Here is a 16,151-nt window from a genome sequence, read left to right as displayed (position 1 = left end):
CACTCTAGGTACGGGTTGCAAAGCCTTGTGCCTTGACGCAGCGGGACGAGTTAGTGGATGAACTGGTCGAGGTCGTGGAGTAAATTTTGTGACTCTGACCGGATCATCCCTGACCCGTCACGTAGCGCTTTCGGACCATGGTGTTGGGTTGGACGGTCAGTCATGTTCTTGTTTGATTGTTGGCTGGCCGGTTGGCTCATTCATCTCTAACCCTGGGTGTTGGAAGGTCGATCGGTCATGTTCTTGTTTGATTGTTGTCTGGTTGGTCGACCATATGTCTAGGACGGTTCGGGGGTGTTACAGAGGTGGTATCAGAGCATGGTTTCGTCCATGCTTCCGGAACTCATGATTTAATCGGTTTTCAAATATTTATCGAGTCAAAAAGAGTCACAAAAGGCATTAGGGAATCCGGTCACGTCCAGCGATAAGATTTGTGGTTTTAAGAATTAGGATTGAGATAGTGGAATCTAGAACTGTTAGGTTTCTGGTTAGCAATGCTAGGTTGTTTGATTAGCATTGCGATTTGGTTGTTGTTAGTATTTGTTGGATTAGTTTTTGACTAACTTGCGTGTGAGGTGTTCTTTTGAGTTGCAGCGAGTAAGTGTGTTCGTTGATCGTAACTTTAAGGGATGAAAACCTTAAAGTGGAGTGAGTTCGAGGCCAAACCCAAACCCGGAGCGAAAGAGGAGAGACAGATACAGAAAACTGTGCTGTGGTATGGACTGGTCATATGGTGAAGAACAAGACATTGTTGGGAAAGGACTTCATCAGTATTTGGGGAAAGGGAGATCGAGAAGGATTTGAGGAATCTGGACAAGTTCGTATCATGGGGAATCAGAGTGTTAAGGCAGAGCAACAGTATGAGATGATCCAGCGTTCATTCAACTGAAGACGATTGTGGAGGCCTTGAGGAGGACACTTAGGCCTTGAGGAGGACACTTAAGGAACGATTGTGGACGGCGTAAAGATATATGGAGACGAGTGGAGAATATCGTGAAGATGAGCAATTGCGTAACTAAGAATTCGAGGACGAATTCTATTAAGGGGGGGGAGAATGTAGAAACCCGTTAAAAAAAAAAGAGAATGGTCGAGTATCTTTGTGGTGGTCGAGTCGCGGGCAATAAGGATCGATCGAGAAGTTTTGAAGTACGAGGTGGGCGAAGAAGTGATCGTGAGTGAACTATGAGTCGAATAAGTTGCTCGACCATAGTTAGAAGATGTCCTAGATTGATGAGACGGAAGTTTTGGAAGCATAACAATTTTGGAAGCACGACGGTTTAGAAGCTCGACGTTTTAGAAGAACGACATTTCTTCAGTACGAAGTTTTCTGCGGAACTTCGTGTCAGCGGAATATTATTTCGAAGGCATTGGAAGCATGACGAAAATTAAGCAGGACGGGAATCAAGTACGATGGGAATAAAGCACGATGGGATCGAAGCACGACGGGAAAACCCGAAATTGGACGAAACCCTAATTTCGGTATTCTGTAATATTTTTCGGAGAAGCCGGAGGCTCGGGAAATATTACCGTCAAGGTTATAATGGAGTCTAGAGTTTATTAAAAATTATTCAGAACATCAGAATGGGAGTAGAAAAATATTCGGGATTGATCGCGGGTCAGAAATTTTCCGGAAGGACCGAAATCAGACGAATGGACCGAGAAGCACGAGGTGGCTTGGTGTGAGTGTTCAGAACGTGGTGTCAACTGTCCAGCAAGCTGAGTGTCTATAGAATCTCGAGGTGTCGCCGTGCATGGAAGCAGTACATGCAGCCTGACATGTAGAAGCACGAGGTGGATCGACCAAGCACGAGGTGTCTCTGCGCATGCAACCGAAGCATGCGGCCAGCCATGTGTGAGCTACTGTGGCGCCTTGCATGAGTTCCAGTCATGCAGACTGACATCTGGGAGGATTGGTGGCGCCCTGCATGAGTCCTGGCCATGCTGAAGGACATGTAGAGCACGAGGTGTCGCCGTGCATGCGTCCGGAGCCATGCGGAACGACACACGGGCGGCTACAACCTGAAGCTGATTGGTTGCTGTCTCCTATAAATACCCCACGACCCCAGATCATTTCTACACATCCAGACCTTTCCAAACTAATTTAAAAACGTGAGAGAAAAGTAGAAAAAGAAAGCAAGTGATTCCGAGCTATTTCGAGAGTTTTAGAGTGTTTTCGAGGTCAGTTCTCTACTGATTTCGAGTCAGCGCCTAGGGAAGGTTCTGTCCAAATGAATTCATCCAAGCCAGTCAGTTCCTTTGATGATCAAGCGAAAGTGCTGTCCGGAGTTAGTTAAGGTCTACGGGTTCAGATCAGTCGAAGTTCTGCTCGATACTCCGCCGGGAAGTCCGAAGAACTGTCCAGAAGCTAAAAGAGGTTCTTTCCGAGTCCAGATCAGTCTGTGGATGCCTGTCAGTTTCTTCATGGTAAAGCCAAGGTCTGTCGAAGTCGAGATCAGTTCAGTCCAGTCAAGTCAAGACGTCCCTTGGGTTTTGGCCAAGTCCTCTCTGATCAACCAGCTGCTTCTCGCCTAGAACACTATGAGTTGGGTTTGTGTGAATTCCATTTGGAATTTAGGGTAGATCGAGTCGCATATAGATTAGAATGATCACGCTATTGAATTGTAGAGTCCTTAGGGTTATTTTATTTTCGGAACCGGACTCAGTTTAGAAAGGGCTAAGCTGAGATGAATGGAATTAAGACTGAGTTAATAACCTGACTAGGACTAGGGCTAGGATGCATCATGTTTTCTATTCTTGTGTGTTGATATGGTTGAGTGCAGGTTCCCGTTATCTTTAAAGATAGTTTCGTAGCAGAAGGCTGAACTATCTGGGTAACGGTTTGATTGAGTTGTTTAGTATTGATATTGTTGTTTAGTAGTTAGTACTAAGGTCTTAGGCCATATAGGCCGGACTACTGGTACCATTGGTTAGTCTTGTTGAGTCAAGAGTCTAGTTAGGATCTGGAACTTTATCTTTTGGTTAGGTTCTAGATTGAGTTTGTGTTGTGTGAGTGTGCCGACAGTATGTGCGTAACCCGCCCATACTAGGCTTGTTTAGGGGTGATTAGTGTTTCCTCGGCCTTGTACCCAGCGGGTTCAAGGAAACCCCTTATTCGCTGGATCGGGAAGACTCAGACGAACGGGGTCATGTCCTATGGCTGAGTATTACACGACGGTGTAATGTGATAGTGACCCGAAGGACTGTGGGCTGTCGCGTGGTGACCCGAAGGACTGTGGGCCGCGGTCGGTTGAAATTTCCTTCTTCTGGCCTTTGTGGTAGGAAGATATGATATTGCCGATAGAGAGGAGGAACACGAAGTCACCAGGGCCCAGGTTAGAGTGTTGTGTTAGGGTGTCATAAAGGGGTTATGGAACCCTCGAGTTAATGTAGCACCGATATACGGTGTTACGAGTTAGATCAAGTCGTTGGTAGTTAGTATCTTATTATTGTTGTGGTTGTGGTTGTTGATTGATTTGTTTGCAGGTTCTGACATTAAGTCCTAAGTCTGGTTTAGGTACCGGATTAGGCTTGGTGTGTATTTGGTTATTGTAGGCCTGACGTTGCCCTGTATGTGTTTGAGGGATTGCTTGTGAAGGGTAGTTGATATTAAAGCTATGTGGTATCATTGGTTGGCCGATCATGTTCTTATCTGATTGTTGGTCGACCGGCTAATGATACTTGCATAGTCTAAGTGTCTAACACTACATGAGTATAGAACTCAGGCGTATATATGGTTAACTAGGGATTGGTTGTTGACTTTTTTTTAATGCAGGTTCCCGTTACTTGAAGCTAGATCATGGCAGGAGGCCAAGTCTAACTTAGTAACGGTTTGCTTAGCCTTAGCTTTTATTGCATGCTAGGGCTAGATTGATTGTTATTTTGGGTTGTTTGGGTTAGAGTCTAGGTTGTTGGTAGAGGCCGCTAGCTCACTAAGTAATACTAGATTACTCATCCAACTCTGTTTTCCTTTTTGCAGGTCGCTTTAGGTAAGGATGATCGGATAGCTTGGTGCTGGACGTTAGGACCACCGGAGTAGATTTTCATGCCTTTTGTAAACGGTATTGTGAATTGTGTTAAGTTGACTCGATTTGGCATTAGGCCGAGCCCAGTCTTGTATTATTCAATGTATGAATATTTCTTGAATCAATAAAAGTAATTGTTTTTTATGCGCTTCATGAGTACTATGATATTTGACTAGTCCGGTCTAACACAACGTTAGGTCGTAGTACGGGTTGAAAAGCCTTAGGCCTCAATCTAACGGAAAACGCTAACTCTAGGTACGGGTTGCAAAGCCTTGTGCCTTGACGCAGCGGGACGAGTTAGTGGATGAACTGGTTGAGGTCGTGGGGTAAATTTTGTGACTCTGACCGGATCGTCCCTAACCCGTCACGTAGCGCTTCCGGACCATGGTGTTGGGTTGGAGGGTCAGTCATGTTCTTGTTTGATTGTTGGCTGGCCGGTTGGCTCATTCATCTCTAACACTGGGTGTTGGATCGGTCATGTTCTTGTTTGATTGTTGGTCGACCATATGTCTAGGACGGTTCGGGGGTGTTACATAACCCCTACGAAAATATTGAGTTTTCGATAAATGCTTTATATATTGAATCCTATGATCTTTAGTGTTGTTTTAAAATTTCTAAACACATTATATATTTGTATTAATTTATATTAAACTCTCTTTAATGGTACATGGGCATTGTTTTAATTTTTTATCAATTTATTTAGTAAAACTTCATAATAGTTCATAAATTGGTGGACTAACCACTATAAAATCGCTATTCTCTAGAGAAACGGAAACAACAAAGGTTCCAAACCTCTTTGAACTTTATCATATGTTAGTGCATGATGCAAATACGCATTAAAACAGTATTGTCATATTTTTTATTTTTTCTCAAAATCTATATGTTAACCCTACGAAAAATAAAGTTTTTCGGTAAATGCTCTATACTGAAGCCTATGATCTTAGTGTTGCTTTCAAATTTTCAAACACATTCGATATTTATATTAATGTATAATAAACTCTTTTTCATGGTACATGGACATCCTTTTAGTTTTTTATCAGTTAATTTAGTAAAACTTCATAATACTCCCTAAATTGGTTGACTAACCACTATAAAATTGTTATTCTCTAGAGAAACGGAGACAACAAAAGTTATAAACCTATTTGACATTCATCATATGTTAGTGCATGACGCAACTATGCATTAAAATAATATTGTCATATTTTAGAATTTTGTTTTAAAATATGTGTTAACCTCTACAAAAATATTGAGTTTTCGGTAAAAGCTCTATATATTGAAGTCTTCAATCTTTAGTGTTGTTTTAAAATTTATTAACACATTCTATATTTGTATTAATGTATATTAAACTCTCTTTAATTGTACATAGGCATTTTTTTCTTTTTTTATCAATTAATTTAGTAAAACTTCATAATACTCTCAAATTTGGTGGACTAACCACTCTAAAATCGATATTTTCTAGAGAAACGGAGACAACAATGGTTCCAAATCTCTTTGACATTCATCATATGTTAGTGCATGATGCAACTATGCATTAAAACATTATTGTTTTATTTTTGAATTTTTCTCAAAATCTAAGGGTTAACCCCCTACGAAATCATTGAGTTTTCAGAAAATTATCTATATACTGAAGCCTATGATCTTTAGTGTTGTTTTAAAAATATTTAATTTATTATAAATTTGTATTAATTTATATTAAACTCTCTTTCATCATACAAGGGTATCGTTTTAATGTTTTATCAATTAATTTAGTAAAATTTCATAATAATTCCTAAATTGGTGGAATAACCATTATAAAATCGCTACTCTCTAGAGAAACGGAGACAACAAAGATTCTAAACCTCTTTGACCTTCATCATATGTTAATACAAGATACAACTATCCATTAAAACAATATTATCTTTCTTTTTTTGAATTTTTCTCAAAATCTATGTGTATATACTGAAACCTATGGTCTTTACTATTATTTTAAAATTTCTAAACACATTCTACGTTTGTATTAAACTATATATTAAATCATCTTTAATGGTACGTAGGCATCTTTTTAATTTTTTATGAATTCATTTAGTAAAATTTCATAATACTCCCTAAATTGGTTGACTAGCCACTATAAAATTGCTATTCTCTAGAGAAACGGAGACAACAAAGGTTTCAAACCTCTTTGACATTCATCATATGTTAGTGCAGGATGCAACTATGCATTAAAACAATATTGTCATATTTTTGAAAATATTAAGTTTTCGGTAAATGCTCTATATACTGAAGCCTATGATCTTTAGTGTTTTTTTTTAATTTTCAAACACATTCTACATTTGTATTAATGTATATTAAACTCTATTTTAGGGTACATGGGCCTCGTTATAATTTTTTATAAATTAATTTAATAAAACTTCTTAATACTCCTAAATTGGTGGATTAACCACTATAAAATCACTATTCTCTAGAGAAACGGAGACAACAAAGGTTTCAAACATCTTTAACCTTTGTCATATGTTAGTGCATGATGGAACTATGCATTAAAATAGTATAGTCATATTTTGAATTTTTTTCTCAAAATCTATGTGTCCCGTACGAAAATATTGAGTTTTCGGCAAATGCTTTATATATTGAATCCTAAAATATTTAGTGTTCTTTTAACATTTCTAAACACATTCTATATTTGTATTAATGTATATTAAACTCTCTTTAATCGTACATGGGCATCGTTTTTGTTTTCAATCAATTAATTTAGTAAAACTTCGTAATACTCCCAAATTTGGTGGACTAACCACTATAAAATCGATATTCTCTAGAAAAATGGAGACAACATTGGTTCCAAATCTCTTTGGCATTCATCATATGTTAGTGCATGTTGCAACTATGCATTAAAACAATATTATCTTATTTTTGATTTTTTCTCAAAATCTATGGGTTAACTAACCCCCTACGAAAATATTGAGTTTTCGGTAAATTCTCTATATACTGAAGTCTATGATCTTTAGTGTTGTTTTAAAATTTTTAAATTTATTATACATTTGTATTAATTTATATTAAACTCTCTCTCATCATACATGGGCATTGTTTTAATTTTTTATCAATTAATTTAGTAAAACTTCAAAGTACTCTCTAAATTGGTGGAATAACCATTATAAAATCGTTATTCTTTAGAGAAAAGGAGACAACAAAGGTTCCAAACCTCTTTGACATTCATCATATGTTAGTGAAGGATTCAACTATGCATTAAAACAGTATTGTCATATTTTTAAATTTTTCTCAAAACCTATGTGTTAACCCCTTCGAAAATATTGAGTTTTCGGTAAATGCTCTACATACTGAAGCCTATGATCTTTAGTTTCGTTTTTAAATTTCTAAACACATTCTATATTTTTACTAATGTATATTAAACTCTCTTTCGTCGTACATGGGCATCGTCTTAATTTTTTACCAATTAATTTAGTAAAACTTCATAATACTCCCTAAATTAGTTGACTAAGCACTATAAAATCGCTATTCTCTAGAGAAAAGAAGACAACAAACCTCTTTGACCTTCATCATATGTTAGTTCAGGATGAACCTATGCATTAAAACAATATTGTCATATTTTTGAAATTCTTACAAAAAATATGTATTAACCCCTACAAAAATATTGAGTTTTCGTTAAATGTTCTATATACTGAAGCCTATGATCTTTAGTGTTGTTTGGAAATTTCTAAACACATTCTACATTTTTACTAATGTATATTAAACTCTCTTTCATGGTACATGGGCATCCATTTAATTTTTTTATCAATTAATTTGGTAAAACTTCATAATACTTCATAAATTGGCGGACTAACCACTATAAAATCGTTATTCTCTAGACAAACGGAGACAACAAAGATTCTAAACCTCTTTGACCTTCATCATATGTTAGTACAAGATACAACTATGCATTAAAACAATATTATCTTTTTTGTTTTGAACTTTTCTCAAAATCTATGTGTTTATCCCTACGAAAATATTGAGTTTTTCGGTAAATGTTCTATACACTGAAGCCTATGTCTTTAGTGTTGTTTTAAAATTTATAAACATATTGTACATTTGTATTAATGTATATTAAACTCTTTTTAATGGTACATGGGTATCCTTTTAATTTTTTATCAATTAATTTAGTAAAACTTCATAATACTCCCTATATTGGTGGACTAACCACTCTAATATTACTATTCTCTAGAGAAACAGAGACAACAAAGGTTTCAAACCTCTTTGACCTTCATCATATTGCAGGATGCAACTACGCATCAAAACGGTATTGTCATATTTTTAATTATTCTCAAAATCTATGTGTTAACAACCCCTACTAAAATATTGAGTTTTTCGCTAAATGCTCTATATACTGAAGACTATGATCTTTAGCGTTGTTTTAAATTTTTAAACAAATTCTATATTTGTATTAATGTATATTAAACTCTCTTTCATTGTACATGGGCATCGTTTTAATTTTTTATCAATTAATTTAGTAAAACTTCATAATACTCCATAAATTGGTGGACTAATCACTATAAAATTGCTATTCTCTAGAGAAACGGAAACAACAAAGGTTCCAAACCTCTTTGACATTCATCATATGTTAGTGCAGGATGCAACTATGCATTAAAACCGTATTGTCATATTTTTGAATTTTTCTCAAAATATATGGGTTAACTCCCCCACGAAAATATTGTGTTTTCGGTAAATGCTTTATATACTGAAGCCTATGATCTATAGTGTTGTTTTTATATTTGTTAACACATTTTATATTTTTATTAATGTATATTAAACTCTCTTTCATCGTACATGGGCATCGTTTTAATTTTTTATCAATTAATTTAGTAAAAGTTCATAATACTCCCCAAATTGGTTGACTAAGCACTATAAAATCGTTATTCTCTAGAGAAACGAAGATAACAATGGTTCAATACATCTTTTACTTTCATCATATGTTAGTGCAGCATGCAACTATGCATTAAAACAATATTGTCATATTTTTTAAATTTTTTCAAAATCTATGTGTTAATCCCTACCAAAATATTGAGTTTCCGGAAATGTTCTATATAATGAAGTCTATGGTCTTTAGTGTTGTTTGAAAATTTCTAAACACATTCTACATTTTTATTAATGTATATTAAACTCTCTTTCATGGTACATGGGCATCCATTTAATTTTTTATCAATTAATTTAGTAAAACTTCATAATACTCCATAAATTGGCGGACTAACCATTATAAAATCGTTATTCTCTAGAGAAAGACAACAAAGATTCTAAACCTCTTTGACCTTCATCATATGTTAGTACAAGATACAACTATGCATTAAAACAATATTAGCTTTTTTTGAATTTTTCTAAAAATCTATGTGTTAACTACTACGAAAATATTGAGTTTTGCGGTAAATGCTCTATATTCTGATGCATATACTATTTTTTAAAATCTCGAAACACATTCTACGTTTGTATTAAACTATATATGAAACTCTCTTTAACGGTACATGGGCATCCTTTTAATTTTTTTTCAATTCATTTAGTAAAACTTCATAATACTCCCTAAATTGGTTGACTAACCACTATAAAATTGCTATTCACTAGAGAAACGGAGACAACAAAGGTTCCAAACCTCTTTGACATTCATCATATGTTAGTGCATGATGCAACTATGCATAAAAACAATATTTAGTGTTGTTTGAAAATATTGAGTTTTCGGTAAATGCTCTATATACTGAAGCCTATGATCTTTAGTGTTGTTTGAAAATTTCTAAACACATTCTACATTTTTATTAATGTATATTAAACTCTCTTTCATGATACATGGGCATCTATTTAATTTTTTATCAATTAATTTAGTAAAGCTTCATAATACTCCATAAATTGGCGGACTAACCACTATAATATCGCTATTCTCTAGAGAAACGGAGACAACAAATATTCTGAACCTCTTTGACCTTCATCATATGTTAGTACAAGATATAACTATGCATTAAAACAATATTACTTTTTTTTTTGAATTTTTTTCAAAATCTATGTGTTTAACCCATACGAAAATATAAAGTTTTTCGGTAAATGGTCTATATACTGAAGTCTATGATCTTTAATATTATTTTAAAATTTCTAAACACATTCTACATTTGTATTAAATTATATATTAAACTCTTTTTTATTAGTGTATATTAAACTCTGTTTCTACGTTCATGGGTATCGTTTTAATTTTTTATCAATTAATTTAGTAAAACTTCATAATACTTCATAAATTGGTTGACTAAGCACTATAAAGTCGCTATTCTCTAGAGAAATGAAGACAACAATGGTTCCAAACCTCTTTGACCTTCATCATATGTTAGTGCAGGATGTAACTATGCATTAAAACATCATTGTCATTTTTTTGAAATTTTTTCAAAATCTATGTGTTACAAAAATATTGAGTTTTCGGTAAATGTTCTATATACTAAAGCCTATGATCTTTAGTGTTGTTTGAAAATTTCTAAACACATTCTACATTTTTATTAATGTATATTAAACTTTTTTTCATGGTACATGGGCATCCATTTAATGTTTTATCAATTAATTTAGTAAAACTTCATAATACTTCATAAATTGGCGGACTAACCACTATAAAATCGTTATTCTCTAGAGAAACGGAGACAACAAAGATTCTAAACCTCTTTGACATTCATCATATGTTAGTACGAGATACAACTATGCATTAAAACAATATTATCTTTTTTTTTGAATTTTTCTCAAAATCTATGTGTTAAACCCTTAAGAAAATATTGAGTTTTTTGGTAAATGCTCTATATACTGAAGCCTATGATCTTTACTATTGTTTTAAAATTTCTAAACACATTCTACGTTTGTATAAAACTATATTTTAAACTCTCATTAAAGGTATATGGAAGTCCTTTTAATTTTTTTATGAATTCATTTAGTAAAATTTCATAATACTCCCTAAATTGGTTGACTAACCACTATAAAACTGCTATTCTCTAGAGAAACGAAGACAGCAAAGGTTCCAAACCTCTTTGACATTCATCATATGTTAGTGCATGATGCAACTATGAATTAAAACAATATTTTCATATTTTTGAAAATATGAAGTTTTCGGTAAATGCTTTATATACTGAAGCCTCTGATCTTTAGTGTTGTTTTAAAATTTTCAAAAATATTCTACATTTGTATTAATGTATATTAAACTCTTTTTCAGTGTACATGGGCCACATTATAATTTTTTATTAATTAATTTAATAAAACTTCATAATACTCATAAATTGGTGAATTAACCACTATAAAATCGCTATTTTCTAGAGAAACGGAGACAACAAAGGTTTCAAACCTCTTTGACCTTCGTCATATGTTAGTGCATAATGCAATTATGCAATAAAATAGTATAGTCATATTTTTGAATTTTTTTTCTCAAAATCTATGTGTTAACCCCTACGAAAATATTGAGTTTTCGGTAAATGCTTTATATATTGAATCCTACGATCTTTAGTGTTTTTTAAAAATTTATAAACATATTCTATATTTTTATTAATGTATATTAAACTATCTTTAATCGTACAAGGGCATCATTTTAATTTTTTATCAATTAATTTAGTAAAACTTCATAATACTCCATAATTTGGAGGACTAACCACTATAAAATCAGTATTCTCTTGAGAAACGGAGACAAAAAAGGTTCAAACCTCTTTGACTTTCATAATATGTTAGTGCAGTATGCAACTATCCATTGAAACAGTATTGTCATATTTTTTAATTTTTCACAAAATCTATGTGTTACCCCCTACGAAAATATTGAGGTTTTCGGTAAATTCTCTATATACTGAAGCCTGTGATCTTTAGTGTTATTTTAAAATTTCAAAACACTTTCTACATTTGTATTAATATATATTGAACTCTCTTTCAGGGTTCATGGGCCTTGTTTTAAATATTTATCAATTAATTTAGTAAAACTTCATAATACTTCACAAATTAGTGGACTAACCACTATAAAATCGCTATTCTCTATAGAAAAGGAGACAACAAAGGTTTCAAACGTCTTTGACCTTCATCATATGTTAATGCAAGATAAAACTATGCCTTAAAACGATATTATCATAGTTTTGAATTTTTCTCAAAATCTATGTATTTACCCTTACGAAAATAATGAGTTTTTCGGTAAATGCTCAATACACTGAAGCCTATGATCTTTAGTGTTGTTTTAAAATTTATAAACACATTTTACATTTATATTAATGTATATTAAACTCTTTTTAATGGTACTTGGGTATCCTTTTAATTTCTTATCAATTAATTTAGTAAAACTTCATAATACTCCCGATATTGGTGGACTAACCACTATAATATCACTATTCTCTAGAGAAACAGAGACAACAAAAGTTCCAAACCAATTTGACCTTCATCTTATGTCAGTGCAGGATACAACTATGCATTAACACGGTATTGTCATATTTTTTAATTTTTCTCAAAATCTATGTGTTAACAACCCCTACTAAAATATTGAGTTTTTCGGTAAATGCTCTATTTACTGAAGCCTATGATCTATAGTGTTGTTTTAAAATTTTTAAACAAATTCTATATTTGTATTAATGTATATTAAACTCTCTTTCATCATACATGGGAATCGTTTTAATTTTTTATCAATTAATTTAGTAAAACTTCATAATACTCCCTAAATTTGTAGACTAACCACATTTAAAATTGCTATTCTCTAGAGAAACGGAGACAATAAAAGTTTCAAACCTCTTTGAGACTCAGTATATGTTTGTGCATGATGTAACTATGCATTAAAACAGTATCAGATTTTTGAATTTTTCTCAAAATCTATGGGTTAACTCCCCCATCGAAAATATTGAATTTTCGGTAAATGCTCTATATATTGAAGCCTATGATCTTTAGTGTTGTTTTAAAATTTCTAAACACATTCTACATTTTTATTTTTGTATTATAAACTCTCTTTCATGGTACATGGGCATCCTTTTAATTTTTTATCCATTAATTTAGTAAAACTTCATAATACTCCATATATTGTTGGACTAACCACTATAATATCACCATTCTCTAGAGAAAAAGAGACAACAAAGGTTCCAAACATCTTTGGCATTCATCATATTTTAGTGCAGGATCCAACTATGCAGTAAAACAATATTGTCATATTTTTAAATTTTTCTCAAAATCTATGTGTTAAACCCCCTACGAAAGTATTGAGTTTTCGGTAAATGTCTATATACTGTTAGTGTAGGATGCAACTATGCATTAAAATAGTATTGTCATATTTTTATATTTGAGTTTTTCGCTATTTTCTAGAGAAACGGAGACAACAAATGTTACAAACCTCTTTGAGATTTATCATATGTTAGTGTAGGATGCAACTATGCATTAAAACAGTATTGTCATATTTTTGAATTTTTTTCAAAATCTATGTGTTAAACCCCCTACGAAAGTATTGAGTTTTCGGTAAATGTCTATATACTGAAGCCCATGATCTTTAGAGTTGTTTTAATATTTTTAAATATATTATACCTTTGTATTAATTTATATTAAACTGTTTTTCATTGTACATGGGCATCGTTTTAATTTTTTATCAATTAATTTAGTAAAACTTCATAATACTCCCTAAATTGGTGAACTAACCACTATAAAATCATTATTCTCTAGAGAAACAGAGACAAAAAAAGTTCAAACCTCTTTGACTTTCATCATATGTTAGTGAAGGATTCAACTATGTATTAAAACAGTATTGTCATATTTTTCAATTTTTCTCAAGATCTATGTGTTAACTCCTACGAAAATATTGAGTTTTTCGGTAAATTCTCTGTATAATGAAGCCTATGATCTTTAGTGTTGTTTCAAAATTTCTAAACATATTCTACATTTGTGTTAATGTATATTAAACTCTCTTTCATCGTACATGGGAATCATTTTAATTTTTGATCAATTAATTTAGTAAAACTTCATAATACTCTCTAAATTGGTGGACTAACCACTATAAAATCGTTATTCTCTAGAGAAACGGAGATAGCAAAAGTTCCAAACCTATTTGACATTCATCGTATGTTAGTGCAGGATACAACTATGCATTAAAACAATATTATCATATTTTTGAATTTTTCTCAAAATCTATGTGTTAAACTCCCTACGAAAATATTGAGTTTTCGGTAAATGCTCTATATACTGAAGCATATGATCTTTAGTCTTGTTTTAAAATTTCTAAACACATTCTACTTTTGTATTAATGTATATTAAACTCTCTTTCATGGTACATGGGCATCGTTTTAATTTTTTATCAATTAATTTAGTAAAACTTCATAATACTCCATATATTGGTGGACTAACCATTATAATAGCACTATTCTTTAGAGAAACAGAGAAAACAAAGGTTCAAAATCTCTTAGACCTTCATAATATGTTACTGCAGGATGAAACTATGCATTAAAACAGTATATTTTTGAATTTTTCTCAAAATCTATGTGTTACCCTAAGAAAATATTGAGGTTTTCGGTAAATGCTCTATATACTGAAGCCTTTGATCTTTAGTGTTGTTTTAAAATTTCAAAACACATTCTACATTTGTATTAATGTATATTGAACTCTCTTTCAGAGTACATGGGACTCGCTTTAATTTTTTATCAATTAATTTAGTAAAACTTCGTAATAGTCCATAAATTGGTGGACTAACCAATATAAAATCGCTATTCTCTAGAGAAAAGTAGACGACAAAGGTTTCAAACCTCTTTGACCTTCATCATATGTCAGTGTAAGATACAACTATGCATTAAAATGATATTATCATATTTTTGAATTTTTCTCAAAATCTGTGTGTTTACTTACCCCTACGAAAATATTGAGTTTTTCGGTAAATGCTCTATACACTGAAGCCTATGATCTTTAGTGTTGTTTTAAAATTTATAAACACATTGTACATTTGTATTAATGTATATTAAACTCTTTTTAATGGTACATGGGTATCCTTTTAATTTTTTATCAATTAATTTAGTAAAACTTTGTAATACTCCCTAAATTGGTTGACTAACCACTATAAAATCGCTATTGTCTAGAGAAACGGAGACAACAAAAGTTCCAAACCTCTTTGGCATTCATCATATGTTAGTCCAGTTTGCAACTATGCATTAAAAAAATATTGTCATATTTTTGAATTTTTTTCAAAATCTATGTGTCCCTACGAAAATATTGAGTTTTTCGGTAAATGATCTATATACTGAAGTATATGATCTTTAGCGTTGTTTAAAAATTTCTAAACACATTATATATTTGTATTAATATATATTAAACTCTCTTTCATCGTACATGAGCATCTTTTTAATTTTTTTATCAATTAATTTAGTAAAACTTCATAATACTCCCTATATTGGTGGCGTAACTACTATAATATCACTATTCTTTTGAGAAACGGAGACAACAAATGTTTCAAAACTCTTTGACATTCATCATATGTTAGTGCACGATGCAACTATGCATTGCCATATTTTTGAATTTTTCTCGAAATTTATGTGTTCTTTAAAAATACATATTTTTTTCAAAAAAAAATGAAAAACAGGGGAGATTACGCAAGAGTATGAACAGCATTTGGGTGCGGTTAATACAATCACTTTTGTGGATAATAACAGAAGGTTTGTCATGTCAAGGTGATGATAAGTCTCTACGTGTGTGGGAGTTTGGGATACCTGTGGTTATCAAGTATATCAGTGAGCCTCATATGCACTCTATGCCTGCCGTATCTGTTCACCCTAGTGGAAACTGGCTTGCGGCACAGAGTTTGAATACCCAGATTCTGATCTATGGTACGAGGGAAAGGTTTCAGCTGAATAAGAAGAAGAGGTTTGCAGGGCACATTGTTGCTGGTTTTGGGACTGGAAGAGCTGTAACGTCTTCAGGACACTTAAATGTCACAATGGAGTATGCATTGGAGGTGAATGGCATCCTTTGGAACAGAGTAAAATCGGTACTTGTGGTTGGGACGGTTTGATTATGTACTGGTAAGTAAACTTTCTTCTGATCTTTTTTGTTATATTGTCATGGTACGTGCCTCTTGTGTTGCATGGTTGCGGGTGTAAATAATTGTAGCCAAAACTGAGTTTTAGTTTGAGTAGCCTTGCATTAGGATGCGTCTTTAAATCTTTTGGAATC

Source organism: Brassica napus, chromosome C8, assembly GCF_020379485.1.
Source record: "Brassica napus cultivar Da-Ae chromosome C8, Da-Ae, whole genome shotgun sequence".
In the NCBI taxonomy this organism is placed as follows: domain Eukaryota; kingdom Viridiplantae; phylum Streptophyta; class Magnoliopsida; order Brassicales; family Brassicaceae; genus Brassica; species Brassica napus.
This window is presented reverse-complemented; position numbering follows the sequence as displayed.